The 7,348-nt window shown below is 47.4% G+C and overlaps 1 long non-coding RNA gene across 1 annotated transcript; it reads left to right on the top strand.

The window, feature by feature from the left end:
- Positions 1-1,555: 1,555 nt before the first annotated feature.
- LOC144335102 (uncharacterized) lies at positions 1,556-2,164 on the top strand. Its single transcript, XR_013405543.1, has 2 exons — positions 1,556-1,704; positions 1,746-2,164. It is a non-coding gene; the product is annotated as an uncharacterized LOC144335102 (long non-coding RNA).
- Positions 2,165-7,348: the final 5,184 nt, after the last annotated feature.

The following is a 7,348-nucleotide window of genomic DNA, read 5'->3' as shown; positions in this document are numbered from 1 at the left end:
ATGCCAGGCTAATTTGTATTTTTAGTAGAGATGGGGTCTCACCATGTTGGCCAGGCTGGTCTCGAACTCCTGACCTTGTGATCTGTCCACCTCAGCCTCCCAAAATGCTAGGATTACAGGAGTGAGCCACCATGCCCAGCCGTCTTTTTTTTTTTTTTTTTTTTTAATTTTATTTTTTTATTTTTTTTTTTTGAGACGGAGTCTGGCTCTGTCGCCCAGGCTGGAGTGCAGTGGCCAGATCTCAGCTCACTGCAAGCTCCACCTCGCGGGTTCACACCATTCTCCTGCCCCGGCTTCCCAAGTAGCTGGGACTACAGGCGCCCACCACCTCGTCCGGGTAATTTTTTTTTTTTTGTATTTTTTAGTAGAGACGGGGTTTTACCGTGTTAGCCAGGATGGTCTCGATCTCCTGACCTCGTGATCCGCCCGTCTCGGCCTCCCAAAGTGCTGGGATTACAGGCTTGAGCCACCGCGCCCGGCTTTTTTTTTTTTTTTTTTAAGATGGCGTCTCACTCTGTCACCCAGGCTGGAATTCACCTCCCGGGTTCAAACAATTCTCCCACCTCAGCCTCCCAAGTAGCTGGGATTACAAGTGTGTGCCACCTCGCCTGGCTAATTTTTGTATTTTTAGTAGAGACAGGATTTTGCCATGTTGGACAGGCTGGTCTCCAACTCCTGGCCTGCCTTAGCTACCCAAAATGCTGGGATTACAGGCATGACTCACCGTTCCCGGCCGTCAGTTATTTTTTAGATTAAAAAAATTTAGGCCAGGCACGGTGGCTCACACCTATAATCCCAGCACTCTGGGAGGCCGAGGCTGGTGGATCATTTGAGAGCAGGAGTTTGAGATCAGCCTGGCCGACATGGTAAAACCCCGTCTCTACTAAAAATACAAGAATTAGCCGGGTGTGGTGCCACACGCCTGTAATCCCAGCTACTCGGGAGGCTGAGGCAGGAGAAGCGCTTGAGCTTGGGAGGCAGAGGTTGCGGTGAAGCAAGATTGCACCACAGCACTCGTTTGGGCGACAGAGTGAGACCCTCAAAAAAACAAACAAAAAAGTATCATCCCATTATCTGTAGAAAAAGCATTTGACCAAATTCAACATCTTTTTTTTTTTTTTTGAGACGGAGTCTAGCTCTGTCGCCCAGGCTGGAGTGCAGTGGCCGGATCTCAGCTCACTGCAAGCTCCGCCTCCCGGGTTCCCGCCATTCTCCTGCCTCAGCCTCCCGAGTAGCTGGGACTACAGGCGCCTGCCACCTCGCCCGGCTAGTTTTTTGTATTTTTTTAGTAGAGACGGGGTTTCACCATGTTAGCCAGGATGGTCTCGATCTCCTGACCTCGTGATCCGCCCGTCTCGGCCTCCCAAAGTGCTGGGAATACAGGCTTGAGCCACCTCGCCCGGCCCAAATTCAACATCTTTTCATGATAAAAACTCAAATTAAGCAAAGAAGGAATGTACTTCAACATATATGGCATAACATATAACAGTAACAACTATCTATGGTATGACCACAACTCAAGGGGGAGAAGTTTTTCCTTTAAGATGAGGAACAAGGCCGGGCGCGGTGGCTCACGCCTGTAATCCCAGGACTTTGGGAGGCCGAGGTGGGCGGATCACGAGGTCAGGAGATCGAGAGCATCCTAGCTAGCACGGTGAAACCCTGTCTCTACTAAAAATACAAAAAAATTAGCTGGGGTTGGTGGTGGGCGCCTGTAGTCCCAGCTACTCGGGAGGCTGAAGCAGGAGAATGGCGTGAGCCCAGGAGGCGGAGCTTGCAGTGAGCTGAGATCTGGCCACTGCACTCCAGCCTGGGCGACAGCGCGAGACTCTGTCTCAAAAAAAAAAAAAAAAGTCCGGAACAAGATGAGGATGCCCACTCTCTACTGTCATTCAACATAGTACTGGAAGTACTAGCCAGACCGGTTAAGGAAGAGAAAGAAAAAGCATCCAAATAGGAAAGGAAGAAGAAAAATAGTCTCTGTTTGCCAGCAACATGATCTTGTATTAGAAAAAACCCTAAAGACTCCACCAAAAAGCTGTTAGAACTAAAGTGGTAAGAAACAAAATCAACAAACAAAAATAAGTAGCATTTCTGTACACTTAACAAACTATCTGAAAAATCAAGAAAAAAGCAGAAATTAAAAGTCAGAAAAAAAAAGAAATAGAGAAAATCTCATTCACTGTAAGTACCTCCTCAAAAAAAATATTTAGGGCCGGGTGCAGTGGCTCTTGCCTGTAATCCCAGCACTTTGGGAGGCGGAGGTGGGCGGCTCATGAGGTCAAGAGATCGAGACCAATCTGACCAACATGGTGAAGCCCCGTCTCTACTAAAAATACAAAAATTAGCTGGGCGTGGTGGCGCATGCCTGTAATCCCAGCTACTTGGGAGGCTGAGGCAGGAGAATCACTTGAACCTGGGAGGCTGAAGTTTCGGTGAGCCAAAATCATGCCATTGCACTCCAGCCTGGGCAACAAGAGTGAAACTCCTTTTCAAAAGAAAAAACAAAAAGGTTTAGTAACCAGAACAGCATGATACTGGTGTAAAATAGACACGCTGACCAAAGGAACAGAACAGAGGAGCCGAGAAATGAACCCAGGCATTTGGGGGTGAATTGATTATCTTTTTTTTTTTTTTTGAAACAGGTTCTTACTCTGTCACTGAGGCTGGAGTGCAGTGGCACGATGATGGCTCACTGCAGCCTTGAATTCCCAGGCTCTGGTGATCCTCCCTCAGCCTCTGGAGTAGCTGGGACCACAGGCACACATCACCATGCCCAGCTAGGTTTTCATATTTTGTAGAGACAGGGTATCTTTGCATTGCCCCGACTGGTCTCAGAACTCCTGGGCTCAAACAATCCTCCTGCCTTGGCCGCCCAGTGTTGGGATTATAGGCACGAGCCACTGTGCCACGCTGTGTTTGTGGGGTGGTGGTGGTTGTTGTTGTTTTTTGAGTTGTTGTTTTTGAGACAGCATCTCCCTGTGTCGCCCAGGCTTGATGCAGTGGTGCCATCTTGGCTCACTACAACCTCTGCCTCCCGGGTTCAAGTGATTCTCCTGCCTCAGTCTCCCAAGTAGCTGGGACTACAGACTTAACGCCACCATGCCTGGCTAACTTTTATTTATTTATTTATTTTTGAGATGGAGTTTCACTCTTGTTGCCCTAGCTAGAGTACAATGTCGTGATCTCGGCTCACTATAACCTCTGGCTCCTGGGTTCAAGCAATTCTCCTGCCTCAGCCTCCAGAGTAGTTGGGATTAGAGGCACATGGCACCACCCCCGGCTAATTTTTTAGGTTTTTGTTTGTTTGTTTGTTTTTAATAGAAACAGGGTTTTACCATGTTAGCCAGGTTGGTCTTGAACTCCTGACCTCAGGTGATCCACCCTCCTCGGCCTCCCAAAGTGTTGGGATTACAGGCATGAGCCACCACACCCAGCCTAACTTTTGTATTTTATTTTCTAATTTAATTTAATTTTTTTTTTTTGAGACAGAGTTTTACTCTTGTTGCCAGGCTGGAGTACAATGGCGCGACCTTGGCTCATTGCAACATCCACCTCCCAGGGTCAAGCGATTCTCCTGCCTCAGCCTCCCGAGTAGCTGGGATTATAGGTACCCGCCACCACACCCAGATAATTCTTTTTGGAATTTTAGCAGAGATGAGAGTTTCACCATGTTGACCAAGTAGGTCTTGAACTTCTGACCTCAGGTGATCCGCCGGCCTCAGCCTCCCAAAGTGCTGGGATTACAGGCATGAGCCACCGCGCCCAGCTGTATTTGTGTTTTAAGCTAACGGTTATTACGAAAGAGTCCCAAAGTTTTAAAAAATTAAAACATTTGTAGGCCAGGCACGGTGGCTCATGCCTGCAATCCCAGCACTTTGGGAGGCGGATCAGGAGGTCAGGAGATCAAGACCATCCTGGCCAACATGGTGAAACCCCATCTCTACTAAAAATACAAAAGTTAGCTGGGTGCGTGGTGATGTGTGCCTATAATCCCAGTTACTAGGGAGGCTGAGGCAGGAGAATCACTTGAACCCGGGAGGCGGAGATTTCAGTGATCAGAGATGGCACCACTGCAGTTCAGCTTGCGACAGAGCAAGACTCCGTCTCAAAAAATATATATGTATAAAATAAATAAATAAAAATACAAAAATTCGCTGGGCGTGGTGGCAGGCACCTGTAATCCTAGCTACGCGGGAGACTGAGGCAGGAGAATTGCTTGAACCTGAGAGGCGGAGGTTGCAGTGAGCCGAGATTATGCCACTGCACTCTGGCCTGGGCAACAGAGTGAGACTGTCTCAAATAAATACATAAATAAAAATCTGTAAAGTAAAAATTTACAGTAAGCCAAGGTTTATTATTGAAGAAAGAAGTATTTCAAATAAATTTAGTGTAGCCTAAATATACAGTGTTGAAAAAGTCTACAGTCGCGTACAGTAGACTTTGTCCTGGGCCTTGACATTCACTCCTCAGCGACCCACGCAGAGCAACTTCCTGTCCCAGAAGTTCCATTCATGGTAAGTGCTTTATACAGATAGGTGTACCATTCTTTATTTTGTTATCATTACTTTTTTTTTTTTTTTTGAGACAAGAGTCTCACTCTGTCACCCACGCTGGAGTGCAGTGACACTACCTCGGCTCACGGCAACCTCTGCCTCCTGGGTTCAAGCAATTCTCCTGCCTCAGCCTCCCCAGTAGCTGAGATTATAAGTTCATGCCAACACGCCTGGCTAATTTTTTGTATTTTCAGTGTACACAGTGTTTCACTATGTTGGCCAGGCTGGTCTTGAACTCCTGACATCATGATCCGCCTGCCTCGGCCTCCCAAAGTGCTTGGATTACAGGTGTGAGCCACTGAGCCTGGCCTACTTTTTTTTTTTTTTTTTTTTTGAGATGGAGTCTCACTCTGTCACCCAGGCTGGAGGGCAGTGGCATGATCTCAGCTCACTGCAACCTCAGCCTCTGGGGTACAAGGAATTCTCATGCCTCAGCATCCCAGAGTAGCTGGGATTACATATCTTTACATGATGCATGATTATATTTGTAAACCATACATCTGATAAGGGGTTACTATCCAAGATATATAAGGACTTAAAACATCTCAATAGCGGCTGGGTGTGGTGGCTCATGCCTGTAATTCCAGCAGTTTGGGAGGCTAAGGTGGATGGATCACCTGAGATCAGGAGTTTAAGACCAGCCTGACAATATGGTGAAACTCAGTCTCTAATAAAAATACAAAAATATTAACCAGGAATGGTGGTGGGCACCTGTAATCCCAGCTACCTGGGAGGCTGAGGCAGAAGAATCGCTTGAAGCCGGAAGGTGGAGGTTGCAGTGAGCTGAGATCGTGCCACTGCACTACAGCCTGGGTGACAGAGCAGGACTCCGTCTAAACAAAAACAAAAACAAAAATCTCAATAGCAAGAAAACAATGTGATTTAAACAACGGGCAAAGGACCTGAATAGATATTTCTCAAAAGAAGACATACAGCACTTTGGACGGCTGAGGCAGGCAAATTTTGAGGTCAAGAGATCAAGACCAGCCTGTCCAACATGGTGAAACCCCATCTCTACTAAAAATACAAAAATTAGCTGGGCGTGGTGGCGTGTGCTTGAACCCAGGAGGCGGATGTTGCAGTGAGCTGAGATCGAGCCAAAGCACTCCAGCCTGGTGACAGAGCCAGACTCTGTCTCAAAAAAAAAAAAGACATAAGACATACAAATGTCTGGCAACGATCTGAAAAAATGCTGAACAATGCATGGATCATCTGGGAAATGCAAATTAAAACCAAAATGAGATACCACCTCACACCTGTCAGAATGGCTTATAAAAAAGAGACAAGGGCCGGGCGCGGTGGCTCAAGCCTGTAATCCCAGCACTTTGGGAGGCCGAGACGGGCGGATCACGAGGTCAGGAGATCGAGACCATCCTGGCTAACACGGTGAAACCCCGTCTCTACTAAAAAATACAAAAAACACTAGCCAGGCGAGGTGGCAGGCGCCTGTAGTCCCAGCTACTTGGGAGGCTGAGGCAGGAGAATGGCGTAAACCCAGGAGGTGGAGCTTGCAGTGAGCCGAGATCGTGCCACTGCACTCTAGCCTGGGCCACAGAGCGAGACTCCGTCTCAAAAGAAAAAAAAAAAAAAGACAAGGCTGGGTGCAGTGGCTAACGCCTGTAATCCCAGCACTTTGGGAGGACGAGGCAGGCAGCTCACAAGGTCAGGAGTTAAGACCAGCCTGACCAACATAGTGAAACCCCATCTCTACTAAAAATACAAAAAATTAGCCAGGTGTGGTGGTATGCACCTGTAATCCCAGCTACTTGGGAGGCTAAGGCAGGAGAATCGCGTGAACCTGGGAGGGGGAGGTTGCAGTGAGCCAAGATTGTGCCATTGCACTCCAGCCCAGGGGACAGTGTGAGATTCAGCCTCAAAAAACAAAAAACAAAAACAAAAAAACCCACCAGATTTGTGACAACATGGAAGAACCTAGAGGACGTTACGGTAGATGAAATAAGCCAGGCACAGAAAGACAAACACGACATGATTTCACTTATATTTGGAATCTAAAACAACTCATAGAAGTGGAGAGTAGAATGATGGTACCAGAGTCTGGGGATTGGTGGGAGTTGGGGCGGTGGGGAATGGGGAAATGTTGGTCATAGGGTACAGTTTCAGCTAGACAGGAAGAATTCTTTTTTTTTTAAATTTGAGATGGGGGTCTTGCTATGTTGCCCAGGCTGATCTTGAACTCCTTTGTTCAAGCAATACTCCTACCTTGTCCTCCAAAAGGACTATGATTACAGGCCTGAGCCACCACACCCAACCCAGGAATTTTTTTTTAGAACTACAGCATGGTATGGCGGGGCACGGTGGCTCACGCCTGTAATCCCAGCAGTTTGGGAGGCCGAGGTGGGCGGATCATCTGAGGTCAGGAGTTTGAGACCAGCCTGACCAACATGAAGAAACCCCATCTCTACTAAAAATACAAAAAATTAGCCGGGGATGGTGGTGCATGCCTGTAATCCCAGCTACTCAGGAAGCTGAGGTGGGAGAATCACTTGAACCCGGGAGGTGGAGGTTGTGGTGAGCTGAGATCACGCCATTGCACTCCAGCCTGGGAAACAAGAGCAAAACTCTTATCTCAAAAAAAAACCAAAACAAACAAAAACACTGCAGTATGGTCACTATAATTAATGTATATTTCAAAATTCAAAATTGCTAAAAGTAGTATGGTGATACACCATAGCCCATTTACTCAGGAGGCCCACAGATCACTTGATCCCAGGTCAAGAACAGCCTGGACAACAAAGCAAGACCCCATCCCATGTGTTTTTCTTGAAGCAGAG

This window comes from Macaca mulatta, chromosome 15 (assembly GCF_049350105.2).
Source record: "Macaca mulatta isolate MMU2019108-1 chromosome 15, T2T-MMU8v2.0, whole genome shotgun sequence".
NCBI classification, from domain to species: Eukaryota; Metazoa; Chordata; class Mammalia; order Primates; family Cercopithecidae; genus Macaca; species Macaca mulatta.
Note: the sequence above shows the minus strand (reverse complement) of the source record. Positions and strands in the feature narration are given on the sequence as shown.